A 26409-nucleotide genomic window follows, 5' to 3' on the forward strand; every position below is an offset into this window, starting at 1 on the left:
TTTATGGATTACTCTAAATCAAAGGTCAAACACTTTCTGTAAAAAGCCAGGTAATAAATATTTTAGGATTTATGGGCCACGTACTGTCTCTGTTGCGTATTTTTCTTGTTGTTGTTTTTTCTTTTACAACCCTTTAAAAATGTAAACAACATTCTTATCTGAAGGGCTATACAAAAACAGATGGCTGACTGGATTTGGCTTTTGGGCCACTGTTTGCCACCTCCCCTACTAAATCATTAAAAAAATTGACATGTGGGTAAGAAACGTATGTAGAGGTATGTATATAATCTAACACACATATGCTTTAACACACATATTAGGTACATGAAATTGTTCTTTCTTTCCCAGTAGAAAATAAATTCCTCCTGTGCAGAGACTTCACTACTCCTTTTTACAGTTCTCCAAAACAGCAAGAAATGAATTCTACACAGTAGGTCTCAATAAATATGGACTGACAGATTATTATAAAGAAAATAAACTATGCTAAAAGACCACGACCAGGGAAACTCTCAATTCCCTTTTTCAATAGAAAAAAAATGACAATTCTTTTTCTACTTAACATCTAGGAATATGTGCCTTTTAACATGCAATTCTATGTGTACCTGATAACTCTGTCATCCTTATCAACAATGATATTACTATTTTAATGTCTTACATCATAAATTAGGGCTTTCAAAATGCTTTCAATGTATTATCCACAGATAATAATATTTTCACATTAAGACAAAAACAGTAAACAGATTTAGAAGCTCCAGATTTCCTGATGTCAAAAATCAGTTGGAATAATAGCTCAAAATCTACCATCCACAAAATCTACCTTTATCACCACAAACAATTAAAAAAGCAAAAAGTGTGAAAGATATAGGTTTTTTCCTACATAGATGTCTAGGTATCTAATTTGGCCTAAGAAAAGGACTGAAGATTTCAGAGGAGGAAATGTATATAGGAATTGGAGTCTCACTGTTAACTTTCTATTTTATGAACTTTTTTGTCATATCTTGACTGTATAATCTGGTTGGGCCTTTCTGCCTCTAGGCTTTAATTATTTATTTATTTATTTATCATCACTGCATTGAAGGGCCATGCATTCTTGTCATACATTTTTTAAAACTACGACTGAAGCATTTTCACTTTCAGTACTATAATAAACATTTTATTATTGAACTCCAGGATGTTCTCCTTTCCTCTAAATATATCTGAAGTTATGTATCACTAAGGATAAAAATATATTCTTCCTGGTTCAGAAAGTTTTTATTTACTATAGTTCAAAATGCCAGCATTATGAGATAAGCTATCATACAAGATGTTGACAACGAGAGTCAATACTCACCTATCCAGTTTGTGCTCCACAATTTTTTGTGCTATCATTCACAGTTGGCACACACGGTTATCATATATTTCCCTTGAAATCACTACCTCATTCCACTTATGGCTTCAAAGGCAATTTTCAGGGTTGATAAATGAAAGGGATGAGACACAGTGAAATGCCGACTCGGTCTCATTGTCATTGCCCCTTGATATTAGTTCTTGGTCTTGTTCTAGTGCCAACTTCACCAGTACGTCTTTCTACCAGTTCTATACTCAGCAAATTCATTTGTCTCTTTTTCCTTCCTTCTCTTCCCTAAGGTATATAGGAATCACATTTTTAATATGTACTTATAACCCCTTTAACAAACTAGAAGCTCTCAGTTAGTTCTAAAGTTACTTCTACACACCTGTTCTATGATTTCAAGGTCTTTCATAATTTGATGCTTCTTATTAGCTAAGTTAATATATTTTATACACAAACTTTGTATGTCTTATAGAGCTTGTAGGTTAGGTTCATTTCCAGAGAGTACATCTCACTATCAGTTGCTCATAATGGATACACAGAGTTCAGAATCCACTAGGGGAATAAAAACAAATTTAAAGAAAACACAAAAGTCTTTCCTCATGGAGTCTCTCATTTAATACATAACAGCCATACCTCAGATAAACATTCAGAAGTTCATTCTTTCTTCTGTCTCTATTTCCTTTCCATTCTAAAAGTGGGATCAATCAATCCCTGGAGCCATTCCAGGAGCTGTATCTTCAGATTATTCAGAGTGAAACATCCATAGGTCATATTAAATTTTTCTCACTATGATGGACAACTATTGCAACTTCATTTTAATGTGCTATTATGCTAACAAATTCTTTTTTTATATTTTTCTCTGTCTAACCAGTAAAGGATAAAGAACATCTTGCCACATTTACCCTAAAATAATTTTTCTACCTTTTTGATAAGGTCACTTCACTGACACCAAAGACTTTACGTGTATTCTGCATTCACCAACTTGACTCATGTGTTTTTCTCTCCCGGAACCCCTCTTCTCCTTCACTTATTTCAGTTCTTCAGAATACCAAACTCACCATGGAATCTTCTGTTCCAGTTATCTATCACATAACAATCCACCCACAATTTAGTGGCATCAAACAACAGATATTTTTATTATGCTCAAGATTTTATGTGTCAGGAATTTGTGTAGGCCCTACCAGAGATAGATCATCTCCATTCCACAATGACTGGAGTCTCAGCCGGGTAGTTTGGATGACTAGAGATGCCTGCGATGGCTCAGTTGGGGTCTATGTTTGAGATCTCAGCTCTGGCTACTGGTGGTATTATTTCTTCTTCATCTCCACATCACATCTGATGGAGCTGGAATGTCTAGGATAGCTTCGTCATTCACATGTCTGGTGTCTGCACTGGGATGGCTTGAACATTTAGGTTGGCCAAACATCTCTTCATGAAGCATTTCTGTGTGGCTAGTTTGGACTCCCTAACAACACAGAAGTCTCAGAATACTCAGACTTCCTTCAACGTGGCCAGATTCCCCCAGAGCATTAAGAGAGTGAAAAGGCAAGCAAAAAGTGGTAGAATAGTGCATATTTATAATACATATAACTGACAAAAGCTTTTGTCTTGAATATATTTTTTTAAACCACTAAAAATCCTTAAGAAAAAGAGAAACAACCCAATAGAAAAATGAGTTCGAGAATTGAATGAGTGCTTCACAAAACAGGATTACATAATGGGCAATAAACATAGGGAAGAACTTCAGCCTCACTAATCATCAGAGGAATGCAACTGGAATGCAATATGACACTATCAGCCACCCACCAGAATGGCTAAAATAAAAACGACTGGTTACACCAAGTAAAGGATGCCATGCTTCCTGCCCCCTTTGTCTACAGCAGGCAGATCAATACCCCTGACCGCATCCCAGATTGAACTGTGAAAGAGAGGTTCCAGGGGTATCTCCCTCAGTGCCAGTTACTTAGTGATGTGTTACCCAAGATGCAGTGGGTGTGTGTAGATATCTTGCTCTCTAGGCCTTTGTATGTGTGTGTGTGTGTGTGTGTGTGTGTGTGTGTTTGGTGTGTGGGGGGGGGACTCGAAAGTTCTGTTTCGTTTAAAAATGTATTTATTCCCCTGACCCCCACAGATGATTTCCTCTACACTTTTTCTTTGCTCTGTTTCCTCAGATTTTTTTTTGTCCTGCCCCATTGCCTTTCCCTCACTAAACTCTTTCCTTTGGCTTCTCAATTCATTCACTGCTATTGCTTGTTTGTCTTTTCCTTGGTTTTTTTTTTCCTACTTAAGATTTCCCACTCTATCTTTGTGGTTGGTGAGGACTTTGCCTCTTCTCCTGCCTCACTCCCTCTCTGACCCTCCCTAGTTAGATGCCAATCCCAAATAGGTTTTCCTCATTTAAGCCCTCACCCCTACCCCCATCTTGTTTTTTGGGACTCCAGGGATCAATCTGGGGTTGAGGGTGTCAGGAAGCCGCCCTGGAGGTTTGCTGCTCCAGACCTGGCCAGCAGGGGGCAGTTAGTGATCTTAGTAGTATCCCTGGCTGCTAAGCCCTTAGCAGGGGTGGTCCTTTCTACATTCCCATTCACTTAACAGCTCTTTTAGGATTGGGTGTTTCATTCCATTTCTGCCCACTCCCTCTCCTGCTCTCCTCTGGTAGGTTTAATTTTATGCTTTCCCTGGTTCTAGCTTTCTTCTTCCTGGGGACTCCCTGCCACCCCCAAAGTTTGTTTGTGGTGTTATAGTGGTAACTGCAGTTCTGAACTGGTTTTTCTCTTCTTTTTTCCTCCTCTGGAATGTAGACTATATATGTTTAATAACTCACCTTCTCTATCCTTGCTCAAATGTGGGATAACGCGATGACTGTGACCCTGGTTGGAAATTATACTTCTTTTGTGGAAAAAAAAAATGCCTGGCATTCTCTCACACTGCAGGAGGTAAGTAGACCATAAACACTGTGGAAAACAGTTTGGTATTTTCTACTAAAGTTGAAGATGGACATTCCTTATGACCTAGTAATTCAACTCTTTGAAAATAAATAAACCACAAGTCCACACTGTAATATGGACGAATCTCACAGACATCATTCTAAGCACAAAAGAATGTACATAAATGTATGATTCTATTTAAATAAAGTTGAAAAATCTGCAAAACTATGCTATAATGTTTAAGAATTCATGAGTAGACTGAAACATTATAATGAAATATAAAGAAGTAGTTACCATAAAAGTCAGGATAATGGTTACCTTTGGGGAAAACAAGAATAGACATAGGGAGGGAAGATGAGGGTGACTTCTGGGGTCCAAAAATATTTCATTTCTTGGACTGGGTGGTGGTTACATGGGTGTTTGTTTTATGATAAATCACTGAGTGGTATATCCTTACTTTGTGCACTTTTTAGTATGCATGTTGCATTTTATAACTAAAAAGATTTAAAATAGAATTAAATGAGTTATACTGCTCTTTTTCTTGTTTTACTTACATTGCCTTTGTCTGGATGGCTGTGGTACTTGCTATCTTATTTTGTTTTATTTTATTTTTTTAATTTCATAACTTTACGAGTTCAGTTTTCCTATTCAGTTAATTACAAGAGGTTCCTATAAATGGGGAGGGAAAAAATAGCATTCTAGTTAAGCTGATTTTTACTAGGCAGCCACTTTCAGTTGCCATAAAGCCAGGCTGCATCGTGGAAATATGTTTTGCTTTTGTGATTCTTCATGTAACCTTCACTGCCTCACTTCTCTGAACTAACTGAATCAGGCAAGCAACAGGGCCTGGGGAGAGAGTGGAGATGAGGCTTCTGCTACCACCTGGCTCTCTCTTATTTTGCATTCTATTTTATACAGAAAGTAGTTTTTGATAAGGCATGTGTTCCTCACCTTCAATAAATGTATTTTTTGTCTGATTTCTGAGAGCCGCAGTATACTCAGCCATGTACATACCAGAGCATGTATCTTACACACAAGAGATAGACCTGTGGTAGGTTTTGTCTTAGCTGTTCCCAGATGAGGTGTGTGCAATCCTTTTCACAAGTCCTTCCCCAGCCACTGGAAATTCATTTTTTATTTGGTTATTTCTTCTTTCACAGAAAGAAATCCTTAAGTTACTTTGACAAATTTCCAAGTAAGAAATTATGCAATGCATCTAACATCAACTATTGATGGGCATATAACAACCACCCAGACAGATATCCTTTTTTCTTGCAGGTTTCTTGTTGCAAAGAAACTAAACTGAAACACGAAATAATTATACTTAGGATATTTGCCGTTTTTCTTTTCAAAGACAAACATGTTCTTTAAATCCTGATAATAGTAAAATATTATAGTACAAAAAAGGAAGAGAGCTAAATATTAAGATCTGCTCTGCTTGGAGATTCTCTGGTTGCACATTATTGCGTATTTAGTCTAATCTGTTCCTTGGTATACCCTAAAATAGAAAGAACTTTCAATGTAAATGTCAGACTGGTGGACCATACCATCCCTTCGATTAAGAGACTCCAGGGTGTAATGAGAAGAAGCTATTAGAGATGACTATTTCCACATAACAATATTTTTCAGAACCAATGTTTTGTGAAAGAACAAACACCTACATGCTGGTATGAGTGGTGGTTTCTTAACAGTGAAGCTGTGATGCTTCCACAAATGGCTTTAGCAAATGGTTTCTTTTGAGCTTGCCTGTTTATAGTCACTTTAACCAGTTCTACCACACTAGGTAATTGAGACACGGTTCTTGCCCCTACTGTTATATGCAGTTGGCTTAGATATGAGACTACAGGCTCTGAAGTTAGAGCAACTTGGCTTCAATTCCAAATCAGTCACTTGCTAGCTGTGTGATACGTGGTAAGTTGCTTTACCTCTGAACCTTGGTTTCCTCGTTTATAAACTGAAGAAAAAATAAGACCTATTTTATGGATTGTTGAGAGTTTTTAAAGTAACAGTACACATCTCTATATCTTTTAGTGTTATGCCTCACACATAGTATGTGCTCAATAAATATTAACTATTGTTATTTTTCCTAATACGCTTATTATTACAAGGAATTGACTTACTGTAATAATCAGGCCCACATAATACAGTGAAACTAAAAATTATAGTATCTGAAGCCAAAATGGGTCGCTAGGCTAGAAGAGGGCCAAGCACTATGAAGGGTCCAAAATAGCACCTTACTTACAAGCTAACAAGGTAGGTTGCCACAGTTCCATGGAGGTTTGCAGAAGACTGAGACTCCTGAATCATAGACAAAAGACTTTATTATTCACAGCACAGTAGACAGCATAGACATCATGCTTATGCTGATTTCTCTTGCCCCCTCCAAGTCTCCTGGGGGCATATGGAACATTCCAGAAGAATGCTACACACGAAGTGGGTTTGCATCACAATTGACCATTATGCTTAGCAAATCTCAATCTTTGAAAGAGGGTTGCTATCAAACATGCCCAATCTTTGTCCTGGAGGGAAAAATTATCTTTATTACTCTTAACAGCAAATAAATATTCCTTCTTCCACAGAAAGACACCATCTCTATTGTCCAAGGCTATTTGCTATACAAACATCCTTAAAATGAGAATTCAGAATAAAAGATGTCAATGCCTCTATTTAGAAGATGTACAGAAACATGAGAGAAACATGAATTATTTCCCAAAAAAGAGAAACACAAGGTTTGGGAGGAAATAGGTAAAGAGGAGAGGATAAAGGGAATAGTGCAGAATAGTTTTTTTCCTTTTTAACTTTATATTGATGTGTAGTATGCACACAGGAAAGGGCAGGTTTCATAATTATGTAGTTTAATCAAATTTCAAAACTGGGCACATCCACATAAACAGTTTTCAGGTCAACAAACAGCTGATTTCCAGCTCCCAGAAGACTCCCTTGTGCTCTTTTTCAGTCACTAACTACCCCCTAACAGTAACCACCACTGGAGGATAAACACTAACCATACCTTAGTTTTGCCTATTTTTTAACTTCATTTAAATGGAAGTGTAGAAATATGTACTCTTGTGACTGGTTGTCTTTGTGACTAATTCATTTTACTCAACATTATGTTTGTGATATTCATCCATACTACATGTATTTTTGATTGCTCATTTTAATTGTTGCATAATATTTCATTATATGACAGCATTGCAATTTATGCACTCTGCTGTTGATAGGCACTTGGATAGGTTCTGTCTTTGGATTACTATAAATATTACTACTGTGAATATTCTAATACATGTAATTTGGTAAATATATGTTTGCATTTCTGCTGGGTATTGCTATGGTCTGAATGTTTTTGTCCCCCGCCCCAATGGTATATGTTGAAAACTTAACCTCAGGGTGATGGTATTAGGAGGTGAGGCCTTTGGAAGGTGATTAGTGTCCTTATATAAGAGGCCTAAGAAAGCTCACTTGCCCCTTCCACCATGTGAGGACACAGGAAGAAGGTGCTGTCTATGAACCAGAAAGTGAGTCCTCACCAGACACCAAATCTGCCGGCTCCTTGATCTTAGACTTTGCAGCCTCCAGAACTGTGAGAAATAAATTTCTGTTCGTAAGCTATCCAGTTTATGATATTTTTGTTGTAGCAGCCCAAATGAACTGATACAAGTATCTATGAAAAGAAATGCTGGGCTTGAAAACAGTTTCGAAAGGGCTAAAATGTGCTAATGCCAAATCCTGATTTAAAAAAATACTTTCTCCTGGTTCTTTATTATTGGCCTCGAAAGACTATATCTGCCAGCTTTAAACAACATGCCACTCACCGGTCATGATTAAAATAATGGAGTTTATAGAACCAGCTAAATTAGACATTCTCATCAGCCTACGTATAAAGTTTTAATTAAAACACATTCACATTAAGACTCCATCACTTTAATGCTTTTATTCACTTTTGCTGCAAAATAAGCAAGGAGGCAAAGATAGACTTGAGACATCTGCAGCATACATACCCAAAAGTAGAACAGACAAAACAGAAATGAAAGCTAATATAGAAAGAAAATACCTGTGACAGAAAGTCCCAGTTATGCTAGGAGAGAAGCTTAAGAAGAAATTGGTATGATGAATATATTCCATATATTTGGAATACTCAATTGGCTGTGTAAGCAAATAAAATGGTGTGAAAAGAGTGAGTTTACTGGTTAGATTCACTGAGTCAAGGGAAAATATCACACAAAAGCATCAATCCACAGAAGCAATTCCCTCAAAATAAGATTGTATCTGCCAGAATATAGAAAAATCAGGAAGTTTAAGAGTTGTAGCCAAATCTAGCACTGCACAGAGACATGAAAGGCAAATGAGAAAGCCATAAAAGGTAGAAACCAGGCCAGGTCTCTAAGGAGATCTTTTTAAAAAACACAAACCACACACATTACTTTATATGATAAATTCAAGAAACTAGAATCTGAGGCAGAAAAGTAATGCCACCTGCAGAAGATACTGAAAAGTTCTAAAAGAACATTCGGTAGCTATAACAGCTATGAGGAGAATTAAATCTCCCTTTCCCCAAAAAGGATAAGGAAAGGAAACTGATAAATGTTCATTTAATATCCAGAGAAAATGGATCGCATTGATGGAAGTGAGTAGAGAATCCAATGAAACTATCACTTTAGCAACCTCTTTTTTAAGTTTTAGTGTTTCCTTGGTGCCTCACCACACTTTTGTTTCTCTTTTGAAAATACATTGGGTGGAAAATTTCCAAGAATAACAAAAAAGAGATAATTTCAGTAGAATGAATTTCAACCATTTTGGCCAGTTATGGGAAGGCCCTTCCCAGATTGGGAAAGTTCATTTCAACTTACACTTGAGCTGGTGTGGAGGAGGGCAGAGGCATGCCACATGACCATTCTCTCAGCATCATATGAACAACTGTTGCGTTAGGGAGTGGGGTATTATATAGGGTAGAGTCAGCGGGAACTAAAACAATCATAGACTTGAAGACTGCTGATGGGACTGCAAACTAGTACAACCTAGGTGGAAAGCAATATGGAGATACCTCAAAGAGATACAAGTAGATCTACCATTTGATCCAGCAATCCCATTAATGGGCATATACCCACAAGAACAAAAGACATTCTATAAAAAAGACATCTGCACTAGAATGTTTACAGCATCACAGTTCACAATTGCAAAGATGTGGAAACAACCCAGGTGCCCCTCAATACATGAGTGGATTAATAAAATGTGGTATATGTATACCATGGAGTACTACTCAGCCACAAAAAACAATGGTGATCTAGCCCCTCTTATATTATCCTGGATAGAGCTGGAGCCCATTCTGCTAAGTGAAATATCGCAAGAATGGAAAAATAAGCAACATATGTACTCATCATCAAATTGGTTTTAACTGGTCAACACTAAGTGCACATATAGCAATAACCTTCATCGGGCGTCGGGCAGATGGGAAGGGGAGGAGGAGATGGGTATATACACGCATAATGAGTGCAATGTGTACCGTCTGGGGGATGGACACGCTTGCAGCTCTGACTCGGGTGAGGCAAGGGCAATATATGTAACCTAAACATTTGTAGCCTCATCATATGTTGAAATGAAAAAGAAAAAAGTTTTTATATAATTTGTATTTACTACTGATTTATAGAAAACCTGTGTTACTTTTGGTAATATAGCTATGTCAGCATCACCTGAGAATTCGGTAGAAATGCAAATTACTGGTTAAGACCCAGTAGTCAGAGTTTTAACAAGGCCTCCAAGTGATTCTGATTCATACTGAAGTTTGAGATCAGTGTGCTAAAGCATTCAAAGAATTCAGAAGAATGAGAGTAAAAATGAAAGTCTTCATTAAACAATACCCATTTCTCTGGAGGTAACCTTGTTACATGTTTTGGGTTACAACCTAATAAAGCTTTTCTAGGCTTTAAAAATATACACATTCAAAGCAGGTTTAGATGTAAATATATCACAGATAGACAAATTAGCAGATTTTTTTTTTTTGCTATTGGTATCTCTGGTTGGGCCCACCCTTCCTTCATTTCTACTAGATATATTGTCTCCTAAAAGGTAAGACTCTCTAAGAAGAGTCTTGCCCTTTGAATTTTAGAAACTTAATTCTAAGCATAATATAAAGAAGATAATAACTCAGAGAAAACCTTCTTTGGCTCAAGTCTAGATGAGTTTCTCTCTCTAGGCTTAGGGAAGAGGAGAGCCGGAGGAGAAGTTATGAGAGCTTACAGGCTGGTGAGGCCTGAGAAGAAGGGTCCCTGAGCCCTCACCTCCTGCCCCTGCCCTCAACCAAGCCCCTGACTCAAGTGAAGCAGGGCATGGAAGCCCCTGTGGGTTTGGAGATCTGAGAGCTAGAGCTAGAGGTCCTGCAGGAACAGAAGTGCTGTGCTCATTTTGTGTCTATCCACTGTGCTTGAGACAATCTCCCAGGACTTGCCATGCCATTTCATGTGTCATTGTGATGGAACAGCCATGTTCCTGAGTAGGATACCGAAGCTGATTCCCCAAGACCCTAGAGTAGTATATATAGGTTCTAAGAATGTTTCCCATGTATGCAAGAGTGGCATAGACATGGAACAGAAGGTGGGCAGATGTGAGAAGGTATCATAGTCAGGAATGAGGCAGGATGAACAGACCTAAGTCACCTGGAACATATACATAAGCCCAGGAAAGCGTGTGGTGAGTTGGTAATCACATATAACGATGATGCTTTAACCTGACATGAAGGCTCACCATTGAAATAATTTTCAGTTATTAAGTAAAGAAAATTATTCAGTCCTGAATTTGGGGACTGAAATTAGCAGACATGACATGCAAAAGTAAACATAAGGGGTTTAAAAAATACAAATGGGTTAATAAAAGTTATAATATAGTAATTAAAAAAGCTAACAGCATTTAGAGAGCTTTTACTACATTCCAGACTTTGCTAAACAGCTATTACATGATTTTTCATCCTCTTATTACTCACCATCTAGGAAGGAAGTCTTATTTTAATTACCATTTCACAGATGGAAAAATTGGTTTGAAAGGTTGAGCAACTTGTAAAACTTCATTCAGTTAGTGAGTGGTGGATCACACTCTTCACATATTGTTCTGCTGCTTGTTTTGGTCAATTAATTTTTGTTTCATAGAAGTCTTTCCATATTAATAGACATAAGTCTATATTTAATACTGCAATAGGCTCCCAAATATAAATGGAAAACTCAACCTACGCACTTCACTACACATCCAACCTCCACCAAAACCATAGTAAAGAATTTTTTAAACACTCAAAGATGGGGAAAACAGGAAAGGTGATAACAGCAACAAACTTTCAGAAGCTAGAAAGCAGATGAATGAGTGTAATCTGATTTAGTAGATCTCAGAAAGCCAAATCCTAAAATAGCAGTGGGCAAGCTGAGAACTAATGCTATTTAAATCACAGGCTCTCCAAATAGTTCCAAAATTATGGTCCCAAGAACTGCTGATCTGGGGTTGGAAAAAATGCTAAACTAAGAAGGATTGGCTACAAGTTGTTTGGAAGGCAGTTTGGAGTCCAAGGCATTCTTCCCTATCCCACAAAATTACGAAGTTTTATTTTCCAGAGAGAGTAAAACAAAGGGTCCCTGGATCGGGGGGTATCATATATTGGTGAAAAAATTAGAGGATTAAGCAACTGCATGCATTTATTCACTCAACAAACATTTACTGAATACTTTAGTCTACATTCCAGGCACCAATTTAGGCAAAGATCTCTGCCTTTGTGGAGATTAAGTATTAGCAGGAAGAAACAGAAAATAAATGAGACACAAAATGTATAAGTCAATACATAGCATGTTCCACGGTGATAAGTGCTATAGAGAAAAACAATGCACAGTAGGTTGAAGAGGATTAGAGCTTGCTGGGGAAGCTGGTAAATGGTCAAGACGGGCTGCATTAAGAAGGTACATGTGAGGAGAAAATTGAAGGAGATGAGGGAGTTAGCCATGTAGAGATTTATGGGAAGAGTATTCCAGGCATAGGGAAGAGTCAGTGCAAGGGTCTTAAGAGGGGAGAGTGCCTGGTGATCTCCAGAACCAGCAGAAGCCAGTGGGGCTGGAGAGTGAAGGAAGAAATGAGGCCAGAGAGGCAATAGGGAACCAGACTATTTCAGAGGGTAAGGAGAAAATTTTCACCCTCTGAAAATTCAGTAATTGTGTCTATGAAGTAAAATAACAGCAGGCAGATTAACAGGAGAAAAACCATTTAAATTATATACATACACACTGGAGTTCCATAAAATATGAGACTTGCAGAAGGGCCAAATAATTAAAGTTCTTAACACGTTGGAAATAGGGATTTGGGGCTTCTGAGGGGAGGTAGTGAGGGTGAGGGGAAGAAATGCATGATGAACAAAGGTTGTGTTGTTATGAAAATAAAGGTTCTTTCAGGTAATAAAAGTCCCAAGGAGGAATTGTCATAAGAATAGGTGCTAGCCTTTGACAAAATCTATCTGGAAGAAATGTCTCCTTCCCTGTGGGTTAATCTCCCCTTTGATGAGATTCCCAGGGAGGGGACAAATTAGTTCCTTTCAGATAAGGGAAGCTTAGAGGAGGCCTTTCCTTGCAAATTGTGCTCCCCAAGTTTTCCCAGTTTGAAGTAATCAGCATAACAAAGTGGCAGATTTGGAGGTGTTATTTCCTGGACTTCCTCAAGACCATCTGGCTTGATGGCAAAAATCCTGGTATTTCAGGCCCAAAACACTGAAGTCATCTTTAACTCCTTTCTCTCTCATGCCCATATCCAAAATTCCAGTAAATCCTGTTAGATCTACAATCAAAATATATCCAAAGTCTGACCATTTCTCACCATGTCTGTTGCTAGCATTGTGATAGTGTCTCTCACTTGGATCATTGGAAGAGTCCTCTGGTTGGAGTCTCTGCTTCCACTCTTGCCCATTATAGTCCATTCTCATCTACAGTGTAATCAGAGAGGTTCTTTAAAAACAGAAGTCAGATTATGTCACTGCTCTGTTCAAAACATTACAATGGCCATGTTGTTCAAAACACTGCAATGGACTTAGTGTAAAACCCAAAGTACTACATGATCTGTCCACTTGTTTTAGAATGCTTTATGTTGCTATAAAAGAATACTATAGACTAGGTTATTTAAAAAGAAAATAAATTTATTAGGCTCATGGTTCAAGAGACTAGGAAGTTCAAGAGCATGAATGACACTGGCATCTGATGAGGGTCATCCCATGGCAGAAGGGTGGAAGGTAAAAGCAAGCACAGGAGACTGGGAGGGAAGTGGGCTGAACATTTTTTTTTCCCAGAAACCCACTCCTGCAATCACTAACCCACTCCCACAATAATGGCATTAAGTCATTCATGAGGGCAGAGCCCTCATAACCCAATCACCTCTTAAAGGCCCCAACTCTCACAATTAAATTTCAACACATGAACTTTTAGGGGATGCATTCAAACCATGGCACCACCTCATTCAATATTTCCTGTGTTTCTGAACTTTCTTTGTTACCATTCACCCACTTGCTCACTCTGTTCCTGCCATACTGCCTTTTCCACATTCCCCAAATACCCTAGGCTCACTCCTCTCTTGTGCCTTTTGCTCTGCATGGGATTCTCTACAGCCACGTCTTTATAGCCATTGCCTCACCTCTATCAAGTCTCTGCTCATATGGCATCATCCTAATGAAGCCCACATTATTGCCATCACCACCTCACACTCCTAAAGTCCCTTTATCCTGCTCTACTTTTTCTGTTTCCTTGGATTTATCACTTATTTGTTACCTTTATTATTTATTGTCTATCCTTGCTAGATAGTAAGTTCCAGGAGGGCATAGATTTTTAAGCTGGTTTTGCTCAGTGATTTATTCCTAGCACTTAGTACATTGTTTAACAAATAGAATAGCTTAGCAAATATTTGTTAGATGAATAAAGAAAAGTAAGACAGTGATAACTACAAAGTCAGGCTACTGCTCACTCATCAAGAGCACAAAACACTCTATCTATAGTACTGGTAATGTCCTAATCCTTAACTTGAGTGGTAGATGTGGTTCAGTGTACTTTTATTATTCTGTAAGCTGCCTTTGCATGCTTTTTTACTCCTGTGTATGTACACTGAAATAGAAGCCCCAAGGGCAGAGATTTTTCTTTTTCTTTTAAAATGTATGTTCTGGAGGGTTAATTTTGTTCACTGCTATATCTTGAGGACCTAGACCAGTGCCTGGAACATGGTAGCTATTCCCTTCTATAATGAGAATAAATGGTACATTTTACAGGTTAAGGTTTTTGAATTAAATAAACAATATTATTGTGAATATTCATGTAAAATATTTTTTCATAAATACTGCTGAGATTTCATACATTGTTATGTTGCATTTTAGGTCTTTTAATGTATTCAGAACTTATCCTCAATTTTACACTGAGTTGGATATTTTTTGCTTAGTTATTGTAAGAAGGTTTTTCTTAATGTTGCAGACATTAATTCTGTAACCTGGGGTGCAAATTGTTTTTCAAAGTCTGTCACTTGTCTTTAGTCTCGTTCCTTTTATTTTTTTGCTAAAGTTTAACATTTTTATATGGTTCTATCTATCAGTCATTTTATTGTTTCATATTTTTCCTATGGATGTGTTCTGAGATTCAGACATGAATTGTCCTTCTTTTTCTTATAGACTTATAGTATATGCTTGTACATGTGTGTGTGCTTGCATTTATAACTTAGGGGCTCTGAAATTTCTTTAATGGGATGGTGGGAAGTATGAATATGACTTTGTTGTTGTTGGTTTTTTTTCCAAATGGATAACCAATTATTATAACATTGAATACATCAATCTTTCTCCAGGGATTAAAAAGCTACTTTTATCACATGTGAAAAGATTAGGCTTAAGGATTTCATGACATTGTTTCAATGCTATAACTATATTTTCTTTTATGTCCTTCAGAATTTCTTTCTAAATTAGATCTTACACATTCCTTATAAATCTTACTCTTGGGAAATTTTTAAAAATAGTTATTGTTGTTATTGTGAGTGGGATATTATTTCTATAGCATTTTCTGCTATTGTTCATTCAAGAAATATGTATTGATGGGTGATATGGGTCCATTGAATTTTTAAAGTGGTTATTTCTGATTAATAACAAAGTTTTAAGGAATTATGTATTGTGGTAGTGTATCTGGCTACCTTTATGGATTTCCTAATTAGTATTGTGGCTGTTTCTCTTGGATTCATATTGTCTGTAAATTGTCATAATTTTTTCTCTTCCCCTCTAATATTTTTAGCACTTCTTACATTTAATGTCCTATTACATTGGCTAGACTTTCCAGATGGAGATACATGGAGATAATGAGCATTCTTCTCTTCTTCCTACCTATAATAAGAATGTTGTTTAAGTTTCCATTTTAACTATGATGTTCACTATAGGTTTCTAGTAGGTATTTTTTCTCAAGTTAAGGAAGTTATATTTTTAAATTATTAAGCATTTTTATTAGGAAATGTTCTTTTTAATTTTGTCAAAATAATGTAGCATTTAGTAGAAGTAATATGATTTTCTTATTATTCTGTTGATGTGATGAATTATATTAGTATAGTTTTAAATGTGAATTATCCTTGCATTTCTGGAATGAATCCTTGGATGTTATATTCTTTCACTTTACTGGTATTTTTGCTAAGACTTTATTTAGGATGTCTATATTTATTTTCCTAAGTAAGACTGGCTTAAACGATCTTATAAGATTTACATATCAGGGTTATGCTAACCTGATAGAATAAATTGACAATCTTTCTATCCCTTTTTATGCTCTAAAAAAGTTTAAACTGAAAAAATATTTTCTGTTCTTGATGAGATTGGTAAAACTGACCCATGAAACTACCTGGGCCTGTTACCTTTGGAAAGGTGGATATTTTTATTATTTTCTTAATAATTTATAGCAATATATTCATTCAGACTATCTTTTTCTTCTTCATTCAGGTTTGGTAATGTACATTTCTCTAGGAAATGATCCATTTTATCTAAAAAAAACAGGAAGCTTAGCTGCAGAGCCTTATGATTTCCAGCATAACAAAGAATTTTCCTGGGACTGGAAAACTTGAGAGTGTTTGACTCCTTTAGGGAACTGATTTTCCTTTTCTTACTTTCTCTTTTGTCTTCATATTTTCCCTTAGTCTGTTTTTGAGGCCCAGAAAGATGCCCGGTTCTTCTCTACATTTTTCTCCAGCCATAACTTACTCTACAGCATTTATCTCCTCATCGGGATTGCAATTTACTCTTTTTGTTCCATCATAATTGTCTAGTTTCTATATTCCAAAAATTCCTCCACATTTCTGGACCATTTTTGTCATTTTATTTTGTTTGTTTGTTTTCCAGTGCTGGAAACTGATGCTTCTCAAACTTTAATGTGGATAAAATCCCCTGAGGATCTTGTAAAAATGCAGATTCTGATTCAGTAAAGCTGGTGTGGACCTGAGATTCTGCATTTCTAACAATTCCCAAATAATGCTGCTAGTCCTTGAACCACACTTTGAGTAGCTAGGCTGTAAACCATTTGGCCAGGTAATTAAAAGGAGCCCTGAGGATTATTGGGTACAATTTTTTCCATTAAGAGTTCAACAAATAGATTCATAGAGTGTAAAAGCCAAGGTAAGAAGTAGTGGTTAATTTTGGTCCTACTTAATATATCACATTATTTTCTCCTAGGCTTCCTTTTAAGTCTTTGTAGATAAAATTAATGAAATAGAAGCATACCTCATTCAGATGTAAAGTTTTTAGTTCAACCATACAATATATATCACAACAAAGGGAGCAGTTTTGTTTTATCCAAGATCTCCAAAGAAAACAGCAAGTTTCATCCATGTCATTGCAAATGACAGGATTTCCTTTTTAAAGGCTGCATAGTATTCCATTGTGTATGTATACGATATTTTCCTTGTCCATTCATCCATTGATGAACACTTAGGTGGATTTCCTATTTTGGCTATTGTGAATAGTATTACAATAAACATGGAAACCCAGATACTTCTTCAGCATACTAATTTCTTTTCTTTTGGATATATTCCTAGTAGCTGGATTGCCAGATTATATGGTGGTTCTATTTTTTAATATTTTGAAGAAAATCCATTCTGTTTTCCATAACTGTTGTACTAATTTACTTTCTTTTATGTTAAGTGAAATAAGGCAGACACAAAAAGACAAATACCACATGATCTCACATATATGCAGAATCTAAAAGTAAGTTGAACTCATAGAAGTAGAAAGTAGAATGGTGGTTACTGGGGTCTGCGGGGTGAATGTTGGGGAGATGTTGGTCAAAAGATACAAAATTTTAGTTAGGAGGAATAAGTTCAAGAAGTCCATTGTACAACATAACTACAGTTAATAACAATGTATCACATTCTTGAAAATTGCTGAGAGACTAGATTTTAAGTGTTCTCACCACAAAAGGTGAGAACTCATAAGTATATGAGGTAATATATGTTAATTAGCCCTATTTAGCTATTCCACAATGCATACATATTTCAAAACATAATTTGGACATGATAAATATATATAATTTTTGTTTATTGATTAAAAGACATTTAAAAAAGAAAACAGCAATTTGTTCTTTGTGCTCCTACCCTGGTAGAGTAAAGCAGACTAGCTGGTGCTAAAAGACCAGAGATCACCATGATCATCCTCCCATCTCCATCACCATCCTCATGGTAAATCATACTCTCCTGAAAAATCTCTCAAATTGTTTGTATACTATATTACAGTAATTTAACCATCATATATCTATACATGTTGCAGTGCCTAGCAAATAGTAGGGGCTAAGGAAATATTTGTTGAAATGTAAAGATAAGTAACAAAATTGGATTTTTCCTGTTGCCAAAAGGGAAAAGACCTCCCAGGCTTCTTAGAGCATTCCCATGAGACACCTGTTGTTTGTGACTCCTTCTTTAGTCCTTTGATGTGTATGTAAATCTTTGTAAAGGCTAGATAAGTTCCTTGCCAGTTTACAACTCAGAAAACGTTCCCTTATGTGTCTGAAAACCATCTCTTTGAAATTTAAACATAAACTAAGGGAGGGCCCCTATTTTCCTGTCACCTTTGGAGTCTAATCTAGGCGCCTTTCTCTGAGATGTAAATGATTTGCTTCCCCTAAAGGTAAGTTTTATTATTCCTTTGGATAAAATTATTAGCTAAAAATAATGGCTAACTCAATTACCAGGTGAACTTTGGATGAACTATGAAAGAATATATAGCAAAGGATATTATCAAGTCCTCTTAGAAGAAGATGGGTTATCATCAATCTAGAGAATGTGTATGTAATGAATTGTAACTATTATATTTGGCTGTATAAAATGAGTGGGGTTCCTTTCTGTCCTTCTATTCCCTTATCTGATTTGTTATCATGCACATTGTAATCTGGTTTAATGCTTATTCAGTAACCAATCTCTTTTCTTTCTTTTCTACATTTTGTGAATTGACAGAATCTTTAATTTTTCCTAAGAAAAGAGAGGAAAGGAAGGAGGAGGGCAAAATATGCAAGAATAGGAAGTCTGCAAAGGAAAGAAGGAAAAAAAGGAGGGAGGGAGGAAGGGGAAGGGAAAAAAGGAGGAAGGACAAAACTAATTTTCTTTGTAAGATTTTTCCTGGCAATGCAGAGATTCCAGAAAGTGGGTGGATGACTCATGGGCCCAGACTAATACCAGCATTTTTTCTGTGAAACAGAGTGCTGTCATTTGACCTTGAAAAGTCAATGGTTAAAGGAAACAGTGTGCTCTATGTACCATTATTACTCTATTTCTATAGTGATGAAAATCACAGAAACACCTGGTTAATATCATATTTTAGAGCTTACAGAGTGATTTCTCTCACACAGGTTTAAAATACAACTATCTGTGAATGATCAAATGAAATGCAAACTAAGAATTTGTTATTATATTTGGTACAATGACCATGTTAGACAAGTAACACGGTCAAATGCACATTGGAGCTATCTTTTTCTTACCTGCTGGGGGAGACGGGAAACAAGTAACACATTTACTGAGTGGAGTTAAATATACTCAGAGGTAGAATGTAAGTTAGTATTTTCCTTCAATTTCCTTCTACATGGCAGCTATTAGACGATTTAAAAAGAAATGATGATGAAACCCTCCAGGCTAGGAGCTATTTATAATGGAGAAGACAATTTTACAACTTCTTTTTCTCTTATGTGGATTGAGATCTATTATCTAAGTAACCTTGTCTATTTAGATATGTTTTGAATTTATTATTAAAATATTTAAAAATAATCTCTAGTCTTCTAAAGCATAATATTTGACTCAATGTTAGCAATCAAAATTTTCTCTGATTTTGTTGTCCTTTCTTTCTTTTTTGTTCATTATGATGCCTAAATGCTTACTTACTGACTGTCTGGCTCACTTTCCACACCAGGAGTCTTTCTTACTCTTGATTTCCTTTGTCTAGCCCAAGGCTTACCCACAGGAGGCATTCAAACTACATTTGTTAGGAGACACTTTTGAATATGACAGCCCACAGAGGTCAATACTGTGGGTGGGGGTGGGGAAGTAAGACAATGCCAACTAGATCCTAGATCTCTTAACTCCCAATTTAGGAAATATATCATATACAGTCGCTGAGCTCTCTGCCTCTATGATTCTATACAAGCACAGTCATGCATGGCTTAATGATGGATACGGTCTGACAAATGCATTGTTAGGTGATTTTATCATTGTGCTAACATCACAGAGTGTACTTACTCAAACCTAGAAGATACAGCCTACTACACACCTGGGCTAGATGGTACGGCCTGTTGCTCCTAGGCTGCACACCTGTACAGCATGTGACTGTACTGAAAACTGTAGGCAATTATAACACAATGGTGAGTATCTGTATATCTCAACATAGAAAAAGTACAATGAAAATATGGTATTTTTAAAATGGTCCTAGTATCTTTATTCATTCATGATAGCCAAAAACTGGAAATAATAAAATATCCAGGAATAGGGAAAATGAATAAATTGTGGTATATTCATACAGTGCAATACCACTCAGAAATAAAAAGGAAAGAAACTGATTCATACAAAAATGTAAATGAGTTTCAAAAACTTTATATTGAGCAAAAGAAGCCAGATACACAAGAGTGAAATTATTATGTAAGTAAAAATAATGATAGAGGCTGTCACTATTGGAGCCAGGGTGGTTGTGGATGACTGGATTGACTGGAAAGTAATATGAGGAAACTTTCAGGAGTGATGGAAATGTCTCTTCTTGATGGGGCTGGCAGTTACATAGTGTATACAATTGACAAACTCATTGACTTATACTCTTCAGATCTGCACATTTTATGTACTATACATTATATCTCAATAAAAGAATACAACATTGATTTACAGAAATTGTCAGTGTAAATTTTATTTTTGCTTAATATATTATAATACATATTTTTAAGGTGATTAGGAAGTTATTTTTTGTTTAAGAAAGATAATTTTATTGGATATACAGTCATTTTCTTCTTGAAATATAATTTTACTGGGTATACAATTACTTCCTTTTAGAAATTTGTAGATAATATTCCACTCTCCTCTGACCTCCCTGTTGCTCTAGAGAAGTCCCTCCTATAACGGTAACAGCAATAATGAGGATAAAAAAATAGAAAAAATTTACAGTGTTACAATGCGTCATAGATTATTTTTATATATATTTATGTACATTATCATTTAATCTTCATGTCTATGCCATGAAGTAGGTGCTATTATAGGTCAAATATCCATTATTCAAAATGCTTGGGACCAGAAGAGTTTTGGATTTCAGATTTTTTCAGATTTTTGAATATTTGCATATATATAATGAGATATATTGGGAATGGGACCCTAGTTTAAATACAATTCATTTATGTTTCATATATACCTTATACACATAGATTGAAGGTAATTTTATACAATATTTTTAATAATCTTATCCATGAAACAAAGTTTGATTGTATTTTGACTGCAACCTATCACATAAGGTCAGGTGTAGACTTTTCCACTTGTTGCATCATCTTGGTACTCATAAAGTTTCAAATTTTGGAAGATTTCAGATTTTTCATATTAGGAATGTTCAACCCGTATCATTATTGCCATTATATAAATGAAGAAACTGAGGAAATCAGTTTCTTAGTTATAGAGCCTAGATTTGAACCAAGGCAGTATGGCTTCAGAGTCCACACTCATAATTATTACATTGGGCAGCATTTCCGATTTATTTATTTATTTATTTATTTATTTTGTTACAAGGATGAAATGTATAATGCTGAAGTCAGGATTTTGGTGTACATGTCACCAGCAAAGTATACGTTGTACCTGACAGATTTTTATCTCTCACCCCTCTCACCCTTCCCTCTTCTTATTAGTTTCCAATGTCCATTACACCACTTTATGACCATATATACCCCTAGTTTAGCTCCTACTTATAAGTGAGAGCATGAGGTATTTGCTTTTCCATTTCTGAGATGCTTAAGATAATGATCTCCAGTTCCTTCCAAGTTGCTGCAAAAGACATTATTTCATTCCTTTTTATGGATGAGTAGTACTCCATGGCGTGTGTGTGTGTGTGTGTGTGTGCATGCGCGTGTGTGTATCATATATTCTTTATCCAATCCTCAGTTGATGGGCACTTAGGTTGATTTTGTATCTTTCCAATTGTGAATTGTGCTGCAATAAACATTCAGATGCACGTGTCTTTTTTAGAAAATGACTTCCTTTCTTGTGCGTAGATACCCAGTAGTGGGATTGCTGGATTGAATGGTAGGTCTACTTTTAGTTCTTGGAGGAATCACTGTACTGTTTTCCATAGAGGTTGTACTAGTTTACATTCCCACCTACAGTGTATAAGCTTCCCTTTTCACCACATCCACATCAATATATACTGTTTTTTGATTTTTAATAATGGCAATTCTGACAGGGGTAAGGTGGTGTCTCATTGTGGTTTTAATTTACATTTCCCTTATGATTAGTGTTGTTGAGCATATTCTTGTATGTTTCTTGGCCATTTATCTTTCTTCTTTTTAAAAAATCTGTTCATATCTTTTGCCCACTTATTGACAGGGTTATTTGTTTTTATCTTGCTGATGTGTTTGAATTATTTTTGTAGATTCTGAATATTAGCCTTTTATCAGCTGGATAATTTGTGAATATTTTCTCCCATACTGTAGGTTTTCTGTTTACACTGCTGATTATGTCCTTTGCTGCACAGAAACTTTTTAGTTTAATTAAATCCCATTTATTTATTTTTTGTTTTGGCTGTATTTGCTTTTGGAGTCTTACTCAAAAATTATTTTCCTAGGCAAAAGTCCAGAAAAGTTTTTCCTATGTTTTCTTCTAGAATTTTTATGGCTTCAGGTCTTTAAACCATCTTGAGTTAATTTTTGTATATGATGAGAGAGAGGGATCCAGTTTCATTCTTCTGCATGTGGCTATCCAATTCTCCCAGAACCATTTATTGAATAGGATGTCACTTCCACAGTGCATGTTTTGGTCTGCTTTGTCGAAAATCAGTTGGCCATAGCTATATGGTTTTATTTCTGAATTTTCTATTTTTTTCCATTGGTCTATGTGTCTACATTTATACCAGTGCCATCCTGCTTTGGTGACTATAGCCTTGTAGTATAATTTGAAGTCAGGTAATGTGATCCCTCCATATTTGTACTTTTTGCTTTGTATTTCTTTGGCTATTTGTGCTCTTTTTTTGGTTCCATATGAAGTTTAGGATTGTTCTTTCTAAATCTGTGAAAAATGATGTTGGTATTTTGATGGGAATTGAGTTGAATCTATAAATCACTTTGGGTAGTATGGACATTTTAACAATGTTGAGTCTTCCAATCAATGAGCTTGGAATGTTTTTCCATTTGTTTATTTCATCTATGATTTTTTTCTGTTTTTTAAATTTCAGAATATTACGGGGATACAAATGTTTTGCTTACATAAATTACTTTTGTAGCATTTGAGTCAAAGTTATAAGTGTGCCCATCACCTAGATAGTGTGTACTGTACCCGTTAGGTGTGAATTTACCCATCATCTCCTCTGCCCTCCCACCTGTTTGATTTCTGATTAATATTACTTCCATATACACACATAAGTGTTGATCCATTAGTTCCAGTTTAATGGTGAGTACAAGTGGTGTTTGTTTTTCCATTCCTGTGATACTTCACTTAGAAGAATGGTCTCCAGTTCCATCTAGGTTAATACAAGAGGTATTAGTTCACCATTTTTTATTGCTGAGTAGTACTCCATGGTGTGCATATACCACATTTTATTAATCCACTCATGTATTGATGGGAACTTGGGTTGTTTCCACATGTTTGCAATAGTGAATTATACTGTTATAAACATTCAGGAGCAAGTGTCTTTTTGTTATAAAATGTCATTCCTTCCTTTGGGAAAATACCCACTAGTGGGATTGTTGGATCAAATGGTAGGTCTGCTTTTAGTTCTTTGAAGAATCTCCAGACTACTTTCCATAGAATTTGCACTAGTTTGCAGTCCCACCAACAGTGTATGAATGTTCCTATCTCTCTGCATCTACACCAGGACCTGTTATTTTGGGACTTTTTGATAAAAGCCATTCTCACAGGAGTTAAGTGATATTTCATTGAGGTTTTGATTTGCATTTCCCTGATGATTAGAAATGTTGAGCATTTTTTCCTATGTTTGTTGGCCATTAGTCTATCTTCTTTTGAAAAGTTTCTGCTCCTGTCTTTTCCCCACTTTTTAACTGGGTTTTTTGATGTTTTCTTGCCTATTTGCTTGAGTTCTTTATAAATTCTAGTTATCAGCCCTTCATCAGATGTATAGCATGCAAATATTTTCTCCCATTCTGTAGGTTGTCTATTTGCTCCAATGATTGTTTCCTTGGGCATTCAAAAGCTTTTTAATTTGATCAGGTCCCATTTATTTATTTTTCTTGTTGTTGTGATTGCCCTTTGGGTCTTCATAAATTCTTCCTAGGCTAATGTCTATAAGGGTTTTCCAACATTTTCTTCTAGAGTTCTTATGGTTTCATGCCTTAGATTTAAGTCTGTTATCTATTGTGAGTTAATTTTTGTGAGTGGTAAGTGGTGTGGATCCTGTTTCAGTCTTCTACATGTGGCTTTCCAATTTTCCTGGCACCATTTATTGAATAGGGATTCTTTTCCCCAGTGTATGTTTTTGTCTGTTTTGTCAAAGATCAGATGGCAATATGAGGATGGTTTTATATCTGGGTTTCCCGTTCTGATTCATTAGTCTATGTCTATGTTCTTGTGCCATTACCATGCTGTTTTGGTTACTGTAGCCTTGTAGTATAGCTTGAAGTCTGGTAAACTGATGCCTACCAATTCGTTCTATTTGTTTAAGGTTGCTTTGGCTATATGAGGTCTTCTCTGGTTCCATACAAAGCAAAGAATTATTTTTTCTAGATCTGTAAAAAAACAATGTTCATATTTTAATAGGGAATGCATTGAATCTGTAGATAACTTTGGGTAGTGTAGACGTTGTAATGGTATTGATTCTGCCAATCCAGGAGCATGGTATGGTTTTCCACCTGTTTATGTCCTCTGCTGTTCCCTTCCTCAGTGTTTCATAGTTCTCCCTGTAGAGTTCTTTTACCTCCTTAGTTAAATATAGTCCTAGGTATTCTATTTCCTTTGTTGCTATTGTGAAGGGTATTAAGTCTTTGATTTGGTTCTCGGTTTGACTGCTGTTGCTGTAGAGGAATGCTACTGATTTGTGTACATTGATTTTGTAACCTGAGGTTTTACTGAATTTGTTTATCAATTCCAGTAGTCTCGTGGCAGAATCTTTGGGGTTTTCCAAACATAAGGTCACATTGTTAGCAAAGAGTGATGGTTTGACCTCTTCTGGCCCTGTTTGGATACTCTTGATTTCCTTCTGTTGTGTGATTGCTCTGGCAAGGACTTCCAGAACTATGGTGAATAGAAGTGTTGACAGTGGCAACCTTCTCTGGTTATGGTTCTACACAGGAATGCTTTCAATTTTTCCCTGTTCAGCATGATGTTGGCTGTGAGTTTGTCATATATGGCTTTGCTCTTTTTCAGGTAGGTCCCTTCTATGCCTATTTTGTTAAGTGTTCTTATTATAAAAGGGTGCTAAATTTTGTCAAATACTTTTTCTACATCTATTCAGAGGATCATATGGTCTTTGTTTTTACTTCTATTTATGTGGTAAATTACATTTATAGATTCATATATGTTGAACCATCCTTGCATCTCTGGGATGAAGCCCACTTGTTCATGATGTATTATTTTTTTGATGTGCAGCTGAATTTGTTTTGCTAGGATTTTATTGGGAGTTTTGCATCTATATTCATAAGGGATATTGGTCTGTAGTTATTAGGCAAAATACACAAATAATTCTTATAGCTCAAAAATAAGAAAACCAACAACCAAATTGAAAAAAAAAATGGACAAAAGGTCTGAATGGATATCTCACCAAACAAAATATATAAATGTTTAGTAAGCATATGAAAATATGGTCAACATTATATGTCACTGGGGAACTGCAAATTAAAATAACAATGTGATACTACTATACATCTATTAGAATGATCAAAATCCAAAACACTGAGAAATCCAAATGCTAGTGAGGATGTAAAGCAACAAGGAACACTCATTTATTGCTGATGGGAATGCAAAATGGTACAGTCATTCTGGAAGACAGTTTGGAATCTCCTTAAAAAACTGTATTTACTGTTATCATATGATGCAGCAATCCAATTGTGCTCCTTGGTAGTTATCAAAGTGAATTGAAAATTTATGTCCACACATAAACCTGCACACAAATGTTTAGAACAGCTTTATTCATAATTGCCAAAACTTGGAAGCAACAGAATGTCCTTCAGTAGGTGAATAGATAATAAACTGTGATCATACAGACAATGTAATATTGTTCAATGCCAAAGAGAAATGTGCTTTCAAGCCATCAAAAGACATGGAGGAAACTTAGATGCATATTATTAAATGAAAAAGCCAATATGCAAAACTACATACTGCATAATATCAAGTATATTACATTCTGGAAAAGAAAAAAAAAGCCATGCAGTCAAAAGATCAGTGGTTGCCAAGGGTTAATCAGGAGAAAGGAATGAATAGATAGAATAGAGAGGATTTTTAGGGCAATGAAACTATTCTATATGACAACAATGATGG

The 26409-nt window shown here is 35.9% G+C and overlaps 1 pseudogene; it reads left to right on the plus strand.

The window, feature by feature from the left end:
* The first annotated feature begins 4191 nt into the window (after positions 1-4191).
* LOC138379043 (phosphatidylinositol-glycan biosynthesis class F protein-like) overlaps positions 4192-26409 on the plus strand; it is a 110623-nt pseudogene continuing 88405 nt past the window's right edge.

Source organism: Eulemur rufifrons, chromosome 30, assembly GCF_041146395.1.
Source record: "Eulemur rufifrons isolate Redbay chromosome 30, OSU_ERuf_1, whole genome shotgun sequence".
Lineage (NCBI taxonomy): Eukaryota > Metazoa > Chordata > Mammalia > Primates > Lemuridae > Eulemur > Eulemur rufifrons.